At 48.8% G+C, this 21,467-nt stretch overlaps 1 protein-coding gene across 1 annotated transcript in view; it reads left to right on the top strand.

Annotated features, from left to right (window-relative positions):
- Positions 1-21,467, top strand: part of OSBP2 (oxysterol binding protein 2) — a 371,100-nt gene that overhangs the window by 204,671 nt on the left and 144,962 nt on the right. The gene's annotated exons all lie outside the window — the stretch shown is intronic.

A 21,467-nucleotide genomic window follows, 5' to 3' on the forward strand; every position in this document is an offset into this window, starting at 1 on the left:
TGGAGTGCCCCAGGGGTCGGTCCTGGGGCCGGTTTTGTTCAATATCTTCATAAATGATCTGGAGGATGGTGTGGATTGCACTCTCAGCAAATTTGCGGATGATACTAAACTGGGAGGAGTGGTAGATACGCTGGAGGGCAGGGATAGGATACAGAGGGACCTAGACAAATTGGAGGATTGGGCCAAAAGAAATCTGATGAGGTTCAATAAGGATAAGTGCAGGGTCCTGCACTTAGGACGGAAGAACCCAATGCACAGCTACAGACTAGGGACCGAATGGCTAGGCAGCAGTTCTGCGGAAAAGGACCTAGGGGTGACAGTGGACGAGAAGCTGGATATGAGCCAGCAGTGTGCCCTTGTTGCCAAGAAGGCCAATGGCATTTTGGGATGTATAAGTAGGGGCATAGCGAGCAGATCGAGGGACGTGATCGTCCCCCTCTATTCGACATTGGTGAGGCCTCATCTGGAGTACTGTGTCCAGTTTTGGGCCCCACACTACAAGAAGGATGTGGATAAATTGGAGAGAGTCCAGCGAAGGGCAACAAAAATGATTAGGGGTCTGGAACACATGACTTATGAGGAGAGGCTGAGGGAACTGGGATTGTTTAGTCTGCAGAAGACAAGAATGAGGGGGGATTTGATAGCTGCTTTCAAGTACCTGAGAGGTGGTTCCAGAGAGGATGGTTCTAGACTATTCTCAGTGGTGGAAGAGGACAGAACAAGGAGTAATGGTCTCACGTTGCAGTGGGGGAGGTTTAGATTGGATATTAGGAAAAACTTTTTAACTAGGAGGGTGGTGAAACACTGGAATGCGTTGCCTAGGGAGGTGGTGGAATCTCCTTCCTTAGAAGTTTTTAAGGTCAGGCTTGACAAAGCCCTGGCTGGGATGATTTAATTGGGTATGGGTCCTGCTTTTGAGCAGGGGGTTGGACTAGATGACCTCCTGAGGTCCCTTCCAACCCTGATATTCTATGATTCTATGATTCTATGTTTCTAGTTATTGTTCTTTGTACCATCCTGAACTTAAACGGTTCCTCTTCTTCCCAGGGGATTTCGTTATCCAGGTAGTTATAGGCAGTTACCATGATTGTGGTCTTCCTTAGTTGCTGTTTAGCTAATCTGTACATAGTTCTTTTCTTTTTACCTTGTAAATCAAACCCTCTAGCCTTCTGACAATGGTAGTTGCTCTGCTCAGAACGACTCTTAATTTGTGTACCTCTTTCTCATATCGATGTGACTACACATGAGCTTAGCATTTCAGATCCCCCGCCCGCCTCCGCATACTCTTTGCCTAGTGAGCATGTTACACTTCGGGTCACAGAGCTCTATACTGGATGTGGAACTGGAACAGGGGTAGTGCATTCCGCCAGTGCTGTGCATTAGGGAAACTGAGGTACAGCCAGAATTCCTAGGAAGGGGTTGAATTGAGGACACAAGACAAGCAAATGCAAAATAAGAGCGTTATTCAGATTTGCTTCCTAATGTTAATATCTTGGTGACCCAGAAGGTGTTTACAGTCTCCTTCGTTTCACTACTGAAAAACCTGCAACAATCTCAGGCAAGACTGTCAGAGCATGTGTTCCCACCCCAGGGTTTATTGTGATTTAACAGAATCACCCATAGCTGAGAATAGCATTTTCCAAAGCACCAAAGGGATTTAGGAGCACAGGTCTCAGTGATTGTTAATAGGTGCTTCTGAAAATCCAGACCAGTCTTCTGCTATTGCAGGCAATCCTGCCATATAATCCCTGAGGTGACTGCAGTGTTCTTCTCTGAAAGGCTGGCCACCCCAGCTTCTGCATACATACCCAATGAATATCATCTTGTTCCTGCACTGGGTATTGAGCCCAGCTTTTCCCCATGGACTGGGGAGGTGTAAAGACGGTCTACCCTCTGTAGTTGATGGTTTAATACAACAGAAAATATCATATTGCCTCTATATAAATCCATGGTGCACTCACATCTTGAATACTGGGTGCAGATCTGGTCGCCCCATCTCTAAAAAGACATATTGGAATTGGAAAAGGTACAGAAAAGGGCAACAAAAATTATCAGAGATCTGGAACAGCTTAGAGATGACTAAGGGGGGGATATGATAGAGGTCTATAAAATCATGACTGTTGTGGAGAAAGTAAATAAGGAAGTGTTATTTACTCCTTCTCATAATATAAGAACTAGGGGTCACCAAATTAAATTAATAGACAGCAGGTTTAAAGCAAACAAAAGGAAGTTTTTCTTCACACAACGCACAGTCAACCTGTGGAACTCCTTGCAAGAGGTTTGCATGACACTAACAACAGGGTAGAGTTAAAGTTATTTGGATGCTTTAACTGTGCGTTTTTCTCTTTAGCATGTTCAGATTTTTTTCTTAGTGTAACATTAACACTAAATTTCCTGGGTCTATAGTGCTTGGTTTGGGGATAATTTTGGATAATTACAGCATCCCTGTAATGCTTTTATCTGTAAATTACATATATTAGCAATTTAAAGGTAAAAACATTTTACCCTTACATTATAGGGATGCTGTAATTATGTATATATGACCATCGTAATTTAACCATTCCATGAGAAGCTGGTTTTCTACATCTTCAGGTTTCTGTGATGAAACTTCTACCTGTTAGGAGCAGGAGGCTAGTAAAGACTCTTTGCTTTTGTCCTTCCAGTTTCAGAGACACCTCGGAGGCTTCAGGAGGCTGGACTGTTACCCAGCTTGAATTTAAGGCCCTGAGTTGCAGCCCCAGTTCAATAGTTTGAAAACCCATTTTGTGATTTGAACAAATTATGTCTGGAAGTCACTGAGAGCGAATAAACCTGGATCCCAATATGTCAGTGTTCCAGAACTGCTCTGTACTGCTCGCCTCTGGCAGCTCGTTAAGCAGACAGATCTATTTTATAACTGGCCCTTCCCTTGGACACCTCCTATGGGCTTTCAGGCTTTTTTCAAAGCTTCTTTGTTCCCCCTTCGGTGCTCGTTTTCTGCTCCTCTTTCTTTCTAAGCAGGCTGTTGGTTTGTGTGTGGTTGTTCTGAACTCCAGTAGCGGCAGCCGTTATGTAAGACAGAATAAAGGGAATAGTCCTTGGCTGACCTAACTCATCCAGAGCAGAACAATAGCACAACTGTCACCATTCGGCCCAGGTGCATTCGCTTGGCAGGAAGGGATTTTTTTTTCCAGGCTTGAGTTGCTTATGTAACTTTGTGTAGCAGCAAGAAAGCCCGCAAGCACTGGTCAGAGCCGAGTGCCCCGAGAGAGCAAGAGGCAGAATTTAAGCATCCTTGATAAACAGATCTGCCAGAATTCAGGAAATGCTAGTGTCAAAGGATGGGGAAAAGCAGAACACTTTGTCACTAAGGGACACAGTCCCCTCTGGCACATACAATCTGGACTGTATAGTACTGGTTTCAATCCAAACCTACCTGCACAGGCTCTGAATCTGTCCCTGTCTTTTATTTTATTATTAGTAGTAGTGGATCAAATCCTGAGGCCCTTACTCAGCTGTTATTCAGTCCTTAGGCAAAAACTCTTGGAAGCCATAAACTTTGCCTGAGTGATAGCTGAGTATAAACTGAGTATGGGCCCAACAGTCAGCCCTAAAATAGCAATTAATAATCACAGAATCATAGAAATGTAAGCCTGGAAAGAGCCTGTAGAGGCCGTCTAGTCCAGTTCCCTGCACTGAGGCAGGACCAAACAGACCATCCCTGGCAGATGTATGTCTAACCTGCTCTTAAAAACCTCCAGTGACGGAGATTCCACAACCTCCCTGGGCAACTTAACCACCCTGGCAGTTGGGAAGTTCTTCCTAATCTCCAACCTAACCCTCCCTTGCTGCAAGTTAATCCCATTGCTTCTTGCCTTTCCTCAGTGGTTCAGGAGAACAATTTATCACCCTCCTCTTTATAACAGCCTTTAAGTATGGTTATTGTGTTCCCACCCCCCCAGTCTTCTCCAGACTAAACAAACCCAGTTTTCTTCAATCTTTCCTTGTAGGTCATCTTTCTAACCCTTTAGTCATTTTTGTTGCTCTCCTCTGGACTTTCTCCAATTTGTCAGCATCTTTCCTGAAGTGTGGGGTCCAGAAATGGACACAGCACTCCAGATGAGGCCTTCTCAGTGCTGAGTAGAACAGAAGAATTACTTCTCGTGTCTTGCTTACAACACTCATGGTAATGCATTCCAAAATGATGTTCGCTTTTTTTGCAACAGTGTTCCACTGTTGACTCATATTTAGTTTGTGATCCACTATAACACCCAGATCCTTTTCTGCAGGACTCCTTCCTAGACAGTCATTTCCCATCTTGTATTTGTGCAGTTGATTATTCCTTCCTAAGTATAGGACTTTGCATTTGTCCTATTTATTTCAAATCTTTTCTCCAGTTTGTTAAGAGCATTTTGGATTCTAATCCTGCCCTCTAAAGGGCATGCAATCCCTCCCAGCTTGGTATCGTCCACAAACTGTATGAGTGTACTCGCTATCTATTATCCAAATAATTTATGAAGATATTGAATAGAACCGGACCCAGGACTGATCTCTGTGGGACCCCACTTGATATGCCCTTCCAGCTTGACTGAACCATTGAAAACTGCACGCTGAGTATGGTTTTCCAATCATTTGCACATGCACCTTATAGTAGGTTCATCTAGACTGTATTTCCCTAGTTTGTTTATGAGAATGTCATGGGAGACAGTATCAAAAGCCTTGCTAAAGTCTTGCTAAAGTCTACTGCTTCCCCCCATCCACATGGGTTGTTACTCTGTCATAGAAAGCTATTAGAGTGAGTTGACATGATTTGTTCTTGACTATTACTTATCGTCTTATTATCTGCTAGACATGTGTTATCTGTAGAGTGTATTATTAGCCCCTTTGTACAGATGGGAACTTGAGGTCTGTAGAAATAACTGCCCCATGTCACATAAGGCACAGACAATAGCACCCAGGAGTCCTTACTCCCAGCCCCTTGCGTTAACCACTAACCTTCTAACCTAGTCTTGCCTGGGGAAGGGCGGGTACAGAGCCCTATTTCAGTTACCCACAGTTCTTTGCTGTCAGTAGGAGGCCATTGGATGATATCACGTGTCACAAATTCACAAGTGAAGGACACGTTTCTTTCTCAGTGACGGTTACTAAGACACTGTAAATGTGTCACTCCCACCACTCAGACTCCTTCTCCCTTCCTCTTGCTACTGTATAGCTATATCTCCAGACAAGGGGTTGGCTTAGTTATGTATGCACATTTCCAGTAGGTTATCTGTGACATAGTCATGGTGATTGATGCGTGGCCCCTATGAGGTATGGTCAAAGAAAACCAAGCCAGCGTTGCTCTTTGCTGTCAACAGTGACTCATACTTTAGCTTCTTCCTGTGCTTTTAAAAAATGCCGATTAGCCACTAACAATAAGAAGGTTTCAGAGTAGCAGCCGTGTTAGTCTGTATTTGCAAAAAGAAAAGGAGGACTTGTGGCACCTTAGAAAATAACCAATTTATTTGAGCATGAGCTTTCGTGAGCTACAGCTCACTTCATCGGATGCATCTCTAAGGTGCCACAAGTACTCCTTTTCTTTTAACAATAAGAAATGTATCGAATATGGCCAGGAAAGGCCATTGCCGAGCAGCGCGGCTAGCTGTAGCCTCCAGAGGTTCCATTAATGTGAAGGGATGTTCCATGGAAAAGTACTCCTGGAACCCGTCACAGCAGCACTGAAGAGCTAAACCTTGGCAATGGCCACTCTGCGTGGCAGACAGGCAACAAGATTGTCTCCTGATCAGAGCAAGGACGGAGCGCCAGGAGCGTGGCTTGAGTCCTTCAACCAGTGTGCCAGCAAAATAAGTAAGAGGCAGAACCTCCCCAAAAACAGGCTGATATATCCGAGTCCTCCTCTGTAAATAACAATACAATGCAAATCGTGTGTGTGTGTGTGTGTGTGTGAAAACCAGGCTACTGGGGGAAGGAGAGACCTTGGTTTTTGGCAGTGTTAATTTTTGGTCTGGCACACAAATACTACAATGACAAGCACAGTATAAATGCTTACATAGACCTAGCTCTAGTTTATTCATCTATATTTACTGCAAAGAGATGTTAGTCTCCAGACCAGGATACTTTGCATTCCCCTCATCAAGCCTGGTGAATGTTCCATGCAGCCTGTTCTGAGCTGGAGCGTGACTATTCAGACAAACGTCTGTGCTCAAGAGTTGTTGTTATTTGTCCTCACTGTCCTGGAACCTTGCAGTAGAGACACAGAGACTGCTGTGTTACTCCTTACTTTTCATTGTCTTTGCCTGTTTACATACCTTGGGGTGAGAACTGGGTTACCTCCTAAAGCTGTGATCTCTGTCCGAATTGGAGATCACTCTATTCCCACCTGCTCCTTGCTTTCCTGGCTCTCCACCCCCTGTCCAACATCATGCTATGCAGGAGACAGGTGATAAATACACAGCAAATGTGGCACATGCTTTGCTTTGATGCCCAGAAAAAACGTCCATTTCTGATGAGCTGATTGCATCGCCAATACAAAGCAGCGTTCTCATTAACCGTCTGGAACAATGGCTTGTCTGTGAGCACTGCCTGCGATTAGTGCTGCAGTACGTGTATTTATGCTCACACGAATACAGGCAACGCAGACTCTTCTCAGAAGCTGGTTCCTCTAATTGGAATAGTTCCCAAAGCATACTCCTGTTCTGCCTAGTCCTGCTGGAGCATCTAACGAAGGCTTGTCCCTCCTGCAGTTGAATCATTCTTTGTCCTTTCTCAGACATGGATTTTGAAAGCCATAAAACGCTTACAACTGCAGTTCGGTTTAATCTGTGCGTTTTCATTGCCAGAGCTCATTAGAGACCATTAAAAAAAGCCTGGAAAACTTCACCTGTTTTCAGAATTTGAAAAGCTGCAGGAGTCAGATTCTTCTCTCTGTTCTACTCGTGACGTCACTGCAGCTACTCCAGAGTTATGCTGGTATAAGTCAGAGCAGAATCTGGCCCTAAATATTTGACATTTTCAGCAGTGAACTGATTTCACACTGAGCCACTGCTGGACAGCCCTGGCTGTCCTGCCAGAGAGGAGCCCCAATGAACCTGTCAGCCATCCAGCCTGAACCCTGCCACTGTCACCTGCTAGTTCTGTGCTTGCCGCAGTCCTGGTTCCTGTTGTCCTGGGGTATCTGATAACAAGGGGACAAAAGGAGAGTCTCATGTCTGTCCTGAACCAGCCAATTGTCCACTCACAATTCACAGTGCTGATTCCTAGACAGGATCTGCTGTAAGCTGCTTTCAGCAAGGTCAGTGGATGACAAATAAGAACTATTCTGGGGCTCAGCTGAACACCCAGAGAGGTTGATTTACTTTCCTTATACTGAGACAGAGTTGGCTAGAGCATATGAATATGGGTAGAAAGCTGGCTAGATTGTCGGGCTCAACGGGTAGTGATCAATGGCTCCATGTCTAGTTGGCAGCCGGTATCAAGTGGAGTGCCCCAAGGGTCGGTCCTGGGGCCGGTTTTGTTCAATATCTTCATAAATGATCTGGAGGATGGTGTGGATTGCACTCTCAGCAAATTTGCAGATGATACTAAACTGGGAGGAGTGGTAGATACACTGGAGGGGAGGGATAGGATACAGAAGGACCTAGACAAATTGGAGGATTGGGCCAAAAGAAATCTGATGAGGTTCAATAAGGATAAGTGCAGGGTCCTGCACTTAGGACGGAAGAACCCAATGCACAGCTACAGACTAGGGACCGAATGGCTAGGCAGCAGTTCTGTGGAAAAGGACCTAGGGGTGACAGTGGACGAGAAGCTGGATATGAGTCAGCAGTGTGCCCTTGTTGCCAAGAAGGCCAATGGCATTTTGGGATGTATAAGTAGGGGCATAGCGAGCAGATCGAGGGACGTGATCGTTCCCCTCTATTCGACATTGGTGAGGCCTCATCTGGAGTACTGTGTCCAGTTTTGGGTCCCACACTACAAGAAGGATGTGGATAAATTGGAGAGAGTCCAGCGAAGGGCAACAAAAATGATTAGGGGTCTGGAACACATGACTTATGAGGAGAGGCTGAGGGAGCTGGGATTGTTTAGCCTGCAGAAGAGAAGAATGAGGGGGGATTTGATAGCTGCTTTCAACTACCTGAAAGGGGGTTCCAAAGAGGATGGCTCTAGACTGTTCTCAATGGTAGCAGATGACAGAACGAGGAGTAATGGTCTCACGTTGCAGTGGGGGAGGTTTAGATTGGATATTAGGAAAAACTTTTTCACTAAGAGGGTGGTGAAACACTGGAATGCGTTACCTAGGGAGGTGGTAGAATCTCCTTCCTTAGAGGTTTTTAAGGTCAGGCTTGACAAAGCCCTGGCTGGGATGATTTAACTGGGAATTGGTCCTGCTTCGAGCAGGGGGTTGGACTAGATGACCTTCTGGGGTCCCTTCCAACCCTGATATTCTATGATTCTATGATTCTATGAATGGATAAGTAACAAAGTCCCTCCGAAACCTGACACTGCCTCAGTTTCCCCATAGGGTATGTCTGCACTGGAAGCGAATGTGTGATTGTAGCGCAGCTGCTCATGCTAACAGTACAGGTAACAATAACACTGTAGACATGTGGCATGGGCTGGCATCCTGAGCACATACCCAGGTCCCTGTTAGGCTTGTACTTCACGTGCCGTGTGACCAGACCCTACGTGTCAGCCATTCAGCAGCTCCCAGCGCTGTCAGGTTGCTGCAGTGACTTAGCCAAGGAACAGCTAAAGTCCAAACAAACTCAACACATCTTCCGATGTTCTGCCAGCCTACCTGGGCTCAGCTCCCTTCCTCCTCCTCCTTCCCAGGGGTCACCACATCACCTTGCTAGGCAGCTCCACAAATAGTCCATTTGTACCCCCTCACCAAGGAGCAACGTAGGAGGAACTCAGGCCCAGCCTCTCCTATGGGTTCCCAGCCCTGGGAATCCTAAACAGCCAGGCTGTCTGCCCCATAATCCAACGCTACCCTGTCTTCTCCCTGGGCCTTCTCCTATACCCTCCAGCCTTGGCCTCCTTTTCCTTGCTGACCCCTCTGACTTCCAGGCCTGCTCTTTCCAGGGCCTGCCCCATCCACTTCTCTCCTTTGCTCACTGGCTGCTCCTATCCCCAGCTGGCCTGGTTTAGTCACATGTGTCTACCCTTAATTCCCTTCACCCGGGCTAGCTGCCCTGTGCCAGGCTGCATGGCTTCAGTGCATGTGATCTTGGCTGCCACTAACGGTTGGTCCCAGCAACTACAAGAGCTTGCTACTCACCTCTAAAGCAGTGGGGATTTTCAGCATGAATGGCGAGGGAGTTGGCTTTTAGTGCTGATGGTCCCAGTGCTCCTCCCTTTCTGGAGGACAGACTCCCCGGACTGGTCTTTCCTTACTGCTGCTCTGTTTTGCACTCCGAGGACATGGCATTGATCTGAATTAGCTGGGTTATCCCAGTGCTTTGTGAATTGACACCGAGCCCCGGGGTCCCTTCGTCAACCACTGACAGGGGCAGGCTCGCCTGGCACCATTTTGCAGTCCCTTTGCCCAAATCCCAGCTGTCTGATCTAGACCAAGCCTAGAGGAGAGCTGCCTCAGCAGTATGGCAGGGCGCTTTACTGCGCCCGCCATGAGATCAGTGCAGTGCTCAGCTCTGCAGCTCTTTTACATGGCGTGATGCACTTTCCATAGGTTGAGTCTCCCCCACGTCAGTCAGCCATGGTGCGCCGGCTTTTCCGGTCCGCCTCAGTGGGTTTGAGGAAGAACTCTGCTCTTTTCTTGTCAGCTCCACCAGCCGCCTTTCCCATCTTTTCCAGTCATCACTACTTGTCGAGACAAGGCATCATAGCTGCTTGCTCCAGCCCTGATCCCCATCTGGCCACTCTGTGCGCTCACGTCCCGTTAATGCATCATTGCCTGCTGCCCTGATTGCTCCCCCATGCTGTGACGCTCCTTTTTTAGCTTTGCCCTTTAAAGGGGGACATTCACATTGAGACAGATTTGGAACCAAGGTGCCTTTCCCAGACTGTTCTCACACGGAAGTCCCGTGCCTGCCTAACGCCAGCAATCCATGCCTCTCCCTCTCCCCCAGCATCTGGCTTCTCTGGACAAATATGTTAGCAATATGCAACATAAAGTTTGGCTTCTTCCTGGCTTGGCTGCTTCCATAGGCACAGGGCTGTTCCAAGTCCTCTGTGTCTCTACAGAGACACTCTCTCCTCCCCTTGTGTGTAGTGGGGGGGAACCCACTTACCCCTTTCCTAGCAGAATCAAAACCTGTGGCAAGTGGGGTGTTGGAGGCAAACCCTGCCAGCCTCTTGCAGGAACATTTTAAAACCCCACAATACAGTGCTGAGGATTGGCAGGTTAGGGGGATTTGTAATGGGGTGTAGAGTCCTCCATTTCTAGGTCCCCTGTTCATATCCCGCCCAAGTGGGGAGTGGCTGGTACTGCTACCACCTGAGGAGTGGTATGGGAGGCCAGCTGAAATGAGTAGGTGGGCTCAGTCCTGTTTGTGGTGGACAGGCCTCCAGGTCACAGACCACATCACTGCCAATGAGACTGGTTGGTCAGAGAGGCTCAGGTGGCTGCTCCCAAGCTGGAGGTGAGGATTTCAGTCACTGTCTATCCAGCAGCGTTCACCACACAGCTTGCACGCCCCCTGAGGAGTTTGCAAGGTGTTCAAGGCTGTGTCCAGGAGAGCTGTGTGACCCCTGGTTCGGGACTGGGTGCAATAGAACAATTGTCAAACCTCGATGGAAGGTGTCAGATCGCTATTCCGTTAATGCTGCCCCCCAAGGTGAAAGGCACTTAGGAATTCCAAAGGCAGAAGGGGAACCGGCTCAGCCAGATGCGATTTGGTGAGTTTCCTCCTCTCCATTATACCTTGCTGAGTGGTTATTGTGACAGGAGTGCATAGGCTGCTCTTGGTGTAAGCACGCTTCCATCACACCGCTGCCAACTCCGGTACGTCCGTGTGCTCGGAGTGAGACGTGGCGTGTCACCCCCAGGACGTCCGTGTGCTGGGGGCGCGATCAGGCCCGTCACCCCCAGGACGTCCGTGTGCTGGGGGCGGGATCAGGCCCGTCACCCCCGAGACGTCCGTGTCCTGGGGGCGGGACGAGGCCCGTCACCCCCGAGACGTCCGTGTCCTGGGGGCGGGACCAGGCCTGTCACACCCGGGACGTCCGTGTCCTGGGGGCAGGACGAGGCCCGTCACCCCTGGTACGTCCGTGTGCTGGGGGCGGGATCAGGCCTGTCACCCCCGGGACGTCCGTGTCCTGGGGGTGGGACGAGGCCCGTCACCCCCGGGACGTCCGTGTGCTGGGGGCGGGACCAGGCCCGTCATCCCCGGGACGTCCGTGTGCTGGGGGCGGGATCAGGCCCATCACCCCCGGGACGTCCCTGTGCTGGGGGCGGGACGAGGCCCATCACCCCCGGGACGTCCGTGTGCTGGGGGCGGGATCAGGCCCGTCACCCCCGGGACGTCCCTGTGCTGGGGGCGGGATCAGGCCCGTCACCCCCGGGACGTCCCTGTGCTGGGGGCGGGATCAGGCCCGTCACCCCCGGGACGTCCATGTGCTGGGGGCGGGATCAGGCCCGTCACCCCCGGGACGTCCCTGTGCTGGGGGCGGGATCACGCCCGTCACCCCCGGGACGTCCGTGTGCTGGGGGCGGGACGCAGCCTGTAGAATTTCGTATGGTCTCATCTTCCCAGTTGTTCTGTTGTTCTCTGAGCTGTGTCTATAACCCCCGTCCTGCAGTCTGCGGCTGTGTCATGCTTCCCCTGGGACCGTACCTGCTCTCACACACTCTGTCCCAGTCCTCTGCTCGTGAGCTGTTGTCATGCTGACATCACTGCAGCTTAGCAGTGCAGATACCCTTCTTTCCCCTGCCCTAATCCCTCAAGTCTCAGACTGGCTCTTTTCCTGACTCCGGAATCCTTCAAGGGCGTTTTGTTGCTTGGTGGTTACAAATACTAGCCTTGATTTTTTGCCCTCAGTAGCCATGATTCATCTTACCTTCTGGCTGTGTGAATTGCTTCCAAAGTTTGTCATCTGCATCTGGGCCTTGCAGCCCAGCTCTGGATTACAGGCAGATTGGTTGCCATGTTGTGCGATACTGAACTGGGCTCTCTGTTACAAGATTCGCTGCATTTTGCTGCTTTGCCTGCATTCCAGCGGGGGCTCTTGGATCCGTTCTCTCATCTGGCTGAGGCTTGAGAAAGTCTCTAGTGTCGGATGAGCCTCAGCTCTGAGTCACAACTACTTCCCTGTTCCTATGACACCCTGGCTAAACAGAATCAGAATCTGAGCATTTGGCAGCAAGAGTCAGCTTCCCAGCTGCTGACATGTCCCCGTTTCCTCCTTTTCCAAAATCTCTGTGAGTGAGTTATTATCCCTGCCACTGAGGAGCTGGTGGATCTGCACTGAGCCAGCCCCGGTGCCGATGGACACAGTGCAGGCTTCCCACAGAACTCTGCCAGGAGCTGTGTCTGACGTGATTGCCACTGAGCGGGTCTGAGCACAAACAGTTCAGTGCGTGCCTGCTCGCCGTGCCACTCTCACACTGTTCTTGTTTGTTCCAGTGACAGTGCTCTCCAGGAACCTGTCTCCCAGTGCAGTAGAGGGAAGACTAGTGGACATGGTTCAACTTGTCCATGTCCACACCGGCACTAAACTGGGTCAAGTTTAAACCGAACAGTTTCCTAAACCTGTTGAGAGCTAGTTACTCTGGCTGGCTCTCAGAATGCTTGTAAACTTCTTGAAGCTCTTTTGTGTGAGGACATGAGGTGTTTTGCACACTCTAGGGAGCTACACTGGTTCCAAATGGCCAATGTCTTATTGCAGCCAGGGCTGTAGTTACCTGCCTTTTTGGGGTGTTGTGCAGGTTAATAATGGATGTGCAGTGTTTTCAGCTCATACGCGTTGAATGCATTGGTTTCAGAGTAACAGCCGTGTTAGTCTGTATTTGCAAAAAGAAAAGGAGTACTTGTGGCACCTCAGAGACTAACCAATTTATTTGAGCATAAGCTTTCGTGAGCTACAGCTCACTTCATCGGATGCATACCGTGGAAACTGCAGCAGACTTTATATACACACAGAGAATATGAAACAATACCTCATCCCACCCCACTGTCCTGCTGGTAATAGCTTATTTAAAGTGATCATCAGGTTGGGCCATTTCCAGCACAAATCCAGGTTTTCTCACCCTCCACCCCCCCACACAAATTCACTCTCCTGCTGGTGATAGCCCATCCAAAGTGACAACTCTTTACACAATGTGCATGATAATCAAGTTGGGCCATTTCCTGCACAAATCCAGGTTCTCTCACCCCCTCACCCCCCTCCCAAAAACCACACACACAAACTCACTCTCCTGCTGGTAATAGCTCATCCAAACTGACCACTCTCCAAGTTTAAATCCAAGTTAAACCAGAACATCTGGGGGGGGGGGGATAGGAAAAAAAAAGGGGAAATAGGCTACCTTGCATAATGACTTAGCCACTCCCAGTCTCTATTTAAGCCTAAATTAATAGTATCCAATTTGCAAATGAATTCCAATTCAGCAGTTTCTCGCTGGAGTCTGGATTTGAAGTTTTTTTGTTTTAAGATAGCGACCTTCATGTCTGTGATTGCGTGACCAGAGAGATTGAAGTGTTCTCCGACTGGTTTATGAATGTTATAATTCTTGACATCTGATTTGTGTCCATTTATTCTTTTATGTAGAGACTGTCCAGTTTGACCAATGTACATGGCAGAGGGGCATTGCTGGCACATGATGGCATATATCACATTGGTGGATGTGCAGGTGAACGAGCCTCTGATAGTGTGGCTGATGTTATTAGGCCCTGTGATGGTGTCCCCTGAATAGATATGTGGGCACAATTGGCAACGGGCTTTGTTGCAAGGATAAGTTCCTGGGTTAGTGGTTCTGTTGTGTGGTATGTGGTTGTTGGTGAGTATTTGCTTCAGGTTGCAGGGCTGTCTTTAGGCAAGGACTGGCCTGTCTCCCAAGATTTGTGAGAGTGTTGGGTCATCCTTTAGGATAGGTTGTAGATCCTTAATAATGCGTTGGAGGGGTTTTAGTTGGGGGCTGAAGGTGACGGCTAGTGGCGTTCTGTTATTTTCTTTGTTAGGCCTGTCCTGTAGTAGGTAACGTCTGGGAACTCTTCTGGCTCTATCAATCTGTTTCTTTACTTCCGCAGGTGGGTATTGTAGTTGTAAGAAAGCTTGACAGAGATCTTGTAGGTGTTTGTCTCTGTCTGAGGGGTTGGAGCAAATGCGGTTGTATCGCAGAGCTTGGCTGTAGACGATGGATCGTGTGGTGTGGTCAGGGTGAAAGCTGGAGGCATGCAGGTAGGAATAGCGGTCAGTAGGTTTCCGGTATAGGGTGGTGTTTATGTGACCATTGTTTATTAGCACTGTAGTGTCCAGGAAGTGGATCTCTTGTGTGGACTGGACCAGGCTGAGGTTGGTGGTGGGATGGAAATTGTTGAAATCATGGTGGAATTCCTCAAGGGCTTCTTTTCCATGGGTCCAGATGATGAAGATGTCATCAATATAGCGCAAGTAGAGTAGGGGCTTTAGGGGACGAGAGCTGAGGAAGCGTTGTTCTAAATCAGTCATAAAAATGTTGGCATACTGTGGGGCCATGCGGGTACCCATAGCAGTGCCGCTGATCTGAAGGTATACATTGAATGGATTGCTTCCCTTCACTCAAGAGGGGGCATTTGAAGGGATGCTGGATAAAGCACTTGGGGATGGAAGATGCCCCTATATCATCTCGTGTGATTTCAGTGGAAAGGCCACTTTCTCCACATGGCCATGTAACGTGCTCCGGACTGCAGCTCAGCACACTTCCCAGGCTGCTGCACTTGCTTTTCGTTAGCACTTGGGGTTGATTGTCCTTCTATGCTACCAAATTGCTCTGATTCCTGTGTTACAAACACTGCTTGGTTGGTTTTAAACCCAGGGCTGTTTCCCCTTCTGTGAGCTGTGGCATCAATGTGCTACTATTGAACGATGGCTGGACATCCGTCTCAATAGCATCATCTTGAAAATCTTACCAATACGCTCGGGATAAAAACCCACATCCGTTTATCAGACGAAAGGCAGGAGATGAGGCAGCAGCTGGGCCGGCCGTTCCAGGCCAGAACACCTGACATGCCAGCGAAGCCATCCTGCTCTGACTGTAATTGAGGCACCTTCGCAGGCTCTCAGCTCTGGCGCGCAGCTTGGGCTCTCTTGCCATAGAAGAATTTGTTGACACTCAGCCTTCTCCCTTCTGTCCCTGAGTGCCGTGCCAGGCAGAGACGCCACAGAGAACAAGCCCTGCTTTCATTCCCGGTGCTGCTTTGTTTGCCTGCCTGAGGAGAGTTGGCAGGATTAATTGTGGGAAGAAATTCATCCCATGGCCATGCAGGGACTTAGATTAGGTTTGCAACTGGTGGGAGGTCTTTCTTTTAGCTCCAAAACATGGGACCGCGTTCACTGATGACATAAGCTAGGCAGCTCGATTGGCAGCTGTCAGTTCAGCCCTATGACTTCTCATTGTCAGAGATAAGTAGCTTGTGGAATGATCAACTCAACTCATGGAGGTTTGGCATGGGAGCCGGGACGCCATCCTCAGATTGGTCACACGTACACCAGGATCCTGCCTCTAACCAGCACATGTGGGCCCTGCGTTTGGCTGCTCAGTTTGGCACTTTGTCTTCACATGCTTACTTAGCAGCCTTGGGCCAAGGGCAGCTCCTATATGCACCAGTGCAAGCCTTTTGGCCTTGGTGTAGTTACATACTTTAGAGAGCCAGTTTAAAGGCCCAAGTACAGAACCTGGATGTCCCATTTTAAATGTCCATGTTTGACAATCCAGCTCACAACATGTACATTCTAGCTGCTCTCAGCTTATGCACCATCCAACTTATGCACCAACTGAAATCAGCTGAGAGGCTCCTTCTCAGGGTCTCTGGCTTTGAGCTCAGCACGTGTAGAGGCTGAAGGCCAGGTGTTCTCAAGAGTGAGCCCAAGCTCTGGAATTCATTTTCCAGCTTCTTCCGGCAAAGCGCAGGCTTGCTGACCTGAGCAGGCTCGGAGCTTATCTAGGCGCTCAGCTTTATTCTGGGGACTTGGGGTTGTTCCTTTTGTGGACTTGGGGTTGATTTGGAGTTGACATTTATCACTATTTATCATTTCCTTTGTGCAGATGTACACAGAGAGAGCTGCGCACGCCTGTGTTGTCAGTCGGTAGATACTGTGCTTTAGAGGATGGACAGGACAGGGAACTGCCTCCAGAAAGGGAAACCCAGGGCAGAGACAGCTGCCTCCCCACACAGTCCTGAAGCACAGGGTAACTGGCATATGCCTCACATCTGGGGCATGACTCCCTGTATCAGTGTAAGGATACAAACTGGTGGACAGAGTGCCTTAGCACTGGAATTATAGCCACTGCTCAGCCCTTCCCAGGGCTTGGCCACTTGGGCTCACGCTGAGTAGAACGGGATCACTGTCACTCTTTGGAGGGCTGTATTTTGTAACGTTATGCTTCTTAAAAAAAAATAGAATTGCTTGAAAATCAATGAGACGGAGTGTCCCTGCTCCTGGGCGTGTGACCGGGGATGGACGGAGCGTCCCTGCTCCTGGGGGTGTGACGGGGGACGGACGGAGAGTCCCTGCTCCTGGGGGTGTGACAGGGGATGGACGGAGAGTCCCTGCTCCTGGGCGTGTGACAGGGGATGGACGGAGCGTCCCTGCTCCTGGGCACATGACGGGGGATGGACGGAGCGTCCCTGCTCCTGGGCGGACAGGGACAGAACACATCTACTCACGGGGCTGTGGGGAATGGGAGGCGCACCTGCAGCCAACGTGCAGAGGAAATTGCGTGCTCATGCACCAGGGGAGGGGGATGAGGACGGAGTGCAGCTGCACCCGAGTGGGGGGACATGAACCGGGGGGCTGGGGCAGGGGACAGAGTGCAGCTGCACCCAAGAGAGGATGGGGGCCAGGGTGCACATACTTCTGGGGACGTCGTTGGGCACACAGCTGACAACTGCTCAGACCCAGCACAAAGCCATAGTTGTGTGGCAGGTCTCAGTGTTTGGTGGTGTTGGTACATCAGTGCCCAGCAACATCATGTTCTCTGGCTGTGCAGTGGGGGCCTTCCCGGGTGTAGCAGAGCAATGCCCCACGGACTTGGTGTTGCCCCTGCTGGTTGGGCACGACGTTGGGAAGTGACGCGGTAATGCCTGCAGCTCAGGGCTCTGGGCCTGCCCTCCAAGCTCAGCCTGCAAGGCAGATCCAGGGGGCATGAACTGTGGGCCAGGATGGTGACAGTGTGGAGCCGAGTCAGTGCAGCACGACGATCTTTAATGGGACCCATGTTCCGTAACACAGGATGTGTATATGGGGAGGGTGCATAGCTGAGCTGCACGTGCTCTAAAACCACCCCTGGAACCTCTGTAGTGTCAGGGCTGTTTTCCCTTTCTCAGTTTGACTTCCTGGTGGATTTTTTGCTGATGTCTCTGATCCCTGCTTAGAGCCTCTTGATCCCCCAACTTGTGCTTGACTCCACCTGCCTCCAGGGGAGAGAGAATGGTGCATTTTAAAGAAACTCATCACATTACACTCATTATTCATTGCTTGTTTAACACCACACAATATTTTTATGTTACAAAAATAATCACCATTTCCGTTGAATCTCAGTGATATTGAACATACTCCCCTTCTGCAGTGCTGGTTTTGTTGTTGTAAATATTAAATAGATATTTCCTTACATGGTAACATTCATGGAAGTTGTCCTTCCCTCCCCAAAAGGTCAGCTGCCTGAGGCCTGCTGCGCGAGAGCTGAGAGCCCCTCAGCAGTTCTACACCATGTATAACCTCCTCTCTCAGCATGCAACAAGCAGCTGCCAGCACTGTGCTACCTGTGTGGCTCTGACCGAGGCCAGGACACTGAAGGCATGAGTTGGTTATAAGAAACAGCTTAAAAATGTAGATTGGACTCAAGTGTAAAACTATAATTCAGCAGCCAAAAAAGAATTTGAAGAGCAACTAGCATGAGACACAGAAAAAACTGAATCTATTTCCCCATGTTAAGTATCCTCACATGTTCTTGTCAACTGTCTGAAATGAGCCATCTTGATTATCCCGACAAAAGTTTTTTTTCTCCTGCTGATAATAGCTCATCTTAATTAATTAGCCTCTTAGAGTTGGTGTGGCAACGTCCACCTTTTTATGTTCTCTGTATGAATATATACCTTTTTACTCTATGTTCCATTCTATGCATCTAATGAAGTGAGCTGTAGCCCACAAAAGCTTATGCTCAAATAAATTGGTTAGTCTCTAAGGTGCCACAAGGACTCCTTTTCAAGGATGACAAGTCCGTTGCAAAGAAGCTAAATGAATTCTTTGCACTGGTCTTCGCTGCAGAGGATGTGAGGGAGATTCCCACTCCTGAACTATTCTTTTTAAGTGACAAAACTGTCCCGGATTGAGGTGTCAGTAGAGGAGGTTCTGGAACAAACTGATAAATTAAACAGTAATAAGTCACCAGGACCAGGTAGGATTCACCCAAGAGTTCTGAAGGAACTGAAATATGAAATTGCAGAACTACTAACTGTGGTATGTAACCTATCATTTAAACCAGCTTGTGTACCAGAGGGCTAATGTAATGCTGACGTTTTAAAAAAATGGTTCCAGGGTGATCCGGGCAATTACAGGCTGGTAAGTCTAACTTCAGTATCAAGCAGATTGATTAAAACTATGGCGGAGAACACAATTATCGGACACTTTGATGAACACAGTATGTTGGGGAAGAGTCAACACAGCTTCTGTTAAGGGAGATCATGCCTCACCAATGTATTAGAATTCTCTGTGGGTGTCAACAAACGTGGACAAGGGTGATCTAGTGGACATAGTCTCCTTGGACTTTCAGAGAACTTTTGACAAGGTCCCCCACCAAAGGCTCTTAAGCAAAGTAAACTGTCATGGGATAAGAGGGAAGGTCCTCTCATGGATCAGTAACTGGTTAAAAGGTAGGAAGCAAAGGGTAGGAATAAATGGTCAGTTTTCACAGTGGAGAGAGGTAAATAGTGGAAGCCCCCCAAGGATCCATACTGAGACTAATACTGTTCAACATATTCATAAATGATCTGGCAAAAGGGGTAAACCGTGAGGTGGCAAAGTTTGCAGATGATACAAAATTATTCACGTTGGTTAAGTCCAAAACTGACTGCGAAGAGTTACAGATGGATCTCACAGAAGTGGGTGACTGGGCAACAAAATGGCAGATGAAATTCAATGTTGATAAATGCAAAGTAATGGACATTGGAAATGTCCAACTATACATACAAAATGATGGGGTCTAAACTAGCTGTTCCCACTCAAGAAAGAGATCTGGGAGTCATTGTGCATAGTTCTCTGAAAACATCTCTTCAATGTGCAGCAGCAGTAACAAAAAGCCAATGTTAGGAATCATTAGGAAATGGATAGATAAGAAAGAAAATATCATATTGCCACTATGTAAATTCATAGTATGTCCACATCCTGAATAGTGCATGCAGCTTTTGTTGCCCATCTTTAAAAAGATATATTGGAATTGGAAAAGGTACAGAAAAGGGCAACAAAAATAATTAGGGGTATGGAGCAGCTTCCATATGAGGAGAGATTAATAAGACTGGGACTGTTCATTTTAGAAGAGAGATGACTAAGGGAGGATATGATAGAGGTCTATAAAATCATGACTGGTGTGGAGAAAGTGAAGAAGGAAGTGTTATTTTCCCCTTCACAGAACACAAGAACCAGGAGTTCTTAATAGGCATTAGGTTTGAATCAAAATAAGGAGTCCTTCTTTACACAACACTCAAACAACCTGTGGAAGTGGTTGCCAGGGGATGTTGTGAAGGCCAAAAGTATAACTGGGTTCAAAAAAGAATTAGATAAGTTCATGGAGGTTAGGTTCATCACTGGCTATTAGCCAAAATGGTCAGGGATGTAACCCCTGGCTCTGGGTGTCCCTAGACCTCTGACTGCCAGAATCTGGGACTGGATGACAACGGATGGATTACTCGATACGTTGCCCTGTTCTGTTCATTCCCTCTGAAGCATCTGGCACCAGCCACTGTCAGAAGACAGGACACTGGGCTAGATGGACCATTGGTCTGACCCACGATGGCCATTCTTATGTTATTATGTAAATTTTTGAGACTTAACCCTTAGGGAATAGCTCGTCCTTATTAAATTCATTAGGGCTTTATATGGAAATCACTCTGAGCCCTGTCGTATTTAGTGAAGAGTGCTCTCCTTTCTGTAGAACTTTGAAAACATCCTATACTCCCCCGTCTGCAGGATTACATAGCCTGGTTTCAAAGTGCTATAGAAAGGCTGTTATTCTATACTGAGTGTCTAGGACCTTTCCATGTGGGTGAAACTTGAAAACACCCAGAACAGAATAATTTTCCTTATGAAAGACGGGTGTTTCGGTGCTCCTTGAGGGTGCGTCTACACAGCATTTTGGAGCAAGCCGCCCAGCCCAGGTTGATAGACTTGGGCTGGTGGGCTCAGACTCATGCTCTAAAAATAGCTGGATGGTCAGTGCTTGGAGTTGAGGCTGGAGCTCGGGCTTGGAAGCCCAGCTGCCTCCCAAGGCTTCAGAGCCTGAGTGGCAGCCCAAACCGTGAGCTCAAAGCGCTGTCTACACGACTATTTTTAGAGTGCTAGCACGAGCCTGCTAACCCCTGTCTGTGGACCCCTGGGAAGCTCGCTCCAAATGCTGTGTAGACGTACCCTCAGTGGTTCCCTCGGTCCCAGTGTCACACAGATGGAGACACAAATTCCGATCCGAACTGCACGTTTGTGCTAATGACCCACGTGGTTGGACTAATCACAGTCCAGAGTGTTATGATGGGAAGTCCACGGCAGAGGTTCTGGGGTGGGGGGAACTCCCCACGCTTGCTGTTGTGGGACTTGGCCCTGTGTGAATGCCCCTCCTCGGCACAGTAGTGGTTGGCAGTTGCACATCTAGCTCTCCTGGGCCCTGCCTGGCGGTTAGCCTCTTCGGGGGGCGGCTCTGTAACTTAGTGAAGTCACTGGAAGTTTTCCTGCTGACATCTCTGGGCTTTGGATCAGATCATTACAACATTGTTCTTTTTTGGATGCAGGAGACTGGGCACTCCTGGCCTAAACTCACCCCAGTGCTTAGGTGTTCGCTAGGGCCCCCCCGGCCTTGTTACTCCCCGCGTCCTGGCGCTGCTCATTCCCGCAGCGCGGCAGTCTCAGGTGGGAGCTGGGAATGTTAGGACAGAGCACCCAGAAAACGCAGTGCTGCCTGGGGACGCTGGCTGGCTGCTTTTTTCACAGGCAGAGACGTGCTCTGCACTGACCCCTGCTTCCGACACACAGGAAGAGCTTGGCTACAGGAGGAGTGAAAGCAGCTAGGAAGCAGGAGGGGGAATAGGAGCTCCATGTGTAGGGCAGAGAGGGACAAGCTAGGG

This window comes from Lepidochelys kempii, chromosome 15, assembly GCF_965140285.1.
Source record: "Lepidochelys kempii isolate rLepKem1 chromosome 15, rLepKem1.hap1, whole genome shotgun sequence".
In the NCBI taxonomy this organism is placed as follows: Eukaryota; Metazoa; Chordata; order Testudines; family Cheloniidae; genus Lepidochelys; species Lepidochelys kempii.